Here is a 1,336-nt window from a genome sequence, read left to right as displayed (position 1 = left end):
CGAATGGCGCAGATAAAGCATTTGCCAAAGCGGTACAGCATAAGGTGGGACGAGGCAGTCTGAATTACATTTTATAGATGTATTTCTCACATATCTCAGAGTCTCTTGCGATCTTCGTCGTCGTCGTCGTCGTCGTCGTCGTCGTCGTCGTCGCCGCCGCCGCTTCTGCAGAAGTAGCAAATGGCCATCGTAGCAAATGCGGCGAGGGACGGCCTGCCTTCGATTCCGAATGCACAAATTGTGTGGTCTTGTTTCTCAGTCTATATTTGGTCGGTCTCGTCAGCGGTTGAATGTAACGAATGGGTGGGAAAGAGCAAGGGGCAGCGGCTGTGTAGAACGAAAACACAAATCCTCAGGGGTGTGAGCGTTTCGAGATGAGTCGTATACATGTAAATGTTGATCGTCAGTGACCGTGTGGTCTAATGGATAAGGCGTCGGACTTCGTATCTGAAGATTACAGGTTCGAATGCTGTCACGCTTGTGTTTTTCCAGTTCTGAAAAAGAAACATACCGTTTTAATGTAGCAATTGAGCAGTACGAAACCGTCTGAATGTTGCTGTTGACCATTTTTTGCTTGGAGATGCTCTTGAGCTTGAAACACACACAGCAAGACCGGTGTTAACTAACGAAATGGTCGGCAGAGTGCCGACACCGCGAGTTTTGACTGGCACTTGCACATCTAAAACAACGTCGGAAAGTAACTCGTTCGGCTGTTGAGTCACATAAAGTATGTGTGTTAATTTTGACGCCACTAGCTCTGCTTGTTGTCATGCAATTTCTTTGCCTCTCAGAAATGATTATGACATAAAAGTGAAGTACGTGACGAGTGTGACGTTAGGAAAACATTAGGCAGCATGGAGAGATTCTGTATGGGACCACCCAACCCAAACGAGTATTGTGTGACGTGCTACCCGGCAAGTATTCACCGAGGTAGCCGGCTATCTCAGTCGGTAGAGCGTCAGACTCTTAATCCCAGGGTCGTGGGTTCGAGCCAGACGCTGGGCGGAACGGAATTTTGTTCCGCTGCAGGTGTAAATTACCGTTTTTCTGATTAACGAGATTTAATGGAAATAGCAACTTTAAACTTTGCCTACGTCTCTGTCAGTCGCAAGGAAACTGTATTTGAAGGTGAAGGTGATTTTGTAGACATGTGTGAAAGACATGTTCTGAAAAGCAAGTGTTGTGGTTTGGAGAGCACATCGGTTACGTGTCAGATGTGTAGCCAAGCAGTAATTTGTCGCCATAGCTGCAAATATTAGCCGGTAATATGAAGTGTTGTCAGCTAAAGTCTGATGGTGCAGACGACCGTAAGGACGAAGTACCCAAGAGTACCGCT

The sequence above is a fragment of the Schistocerca gregaria genome, unplaced genomic scaffold, assembly GCF_023897955.1.
Source record: "Schistocerca gregaria isolate iqSchGreg1 unplaced genomic scaffold, iqSchGreg1.2 ptg000420l, whole genome shotgun sequence".
Classification (NCBI taxonomy): Eukaryota; Metazoa; Arthropoda; class Insecta; order Orthoptera; family Acrididae; genus Schistocerca; species Schistocerca gregaria.
The sequence above is the reverse complement of the archived record's forward strand: the minus strand, read 5'-3'. Positions refer to the sequence as shown.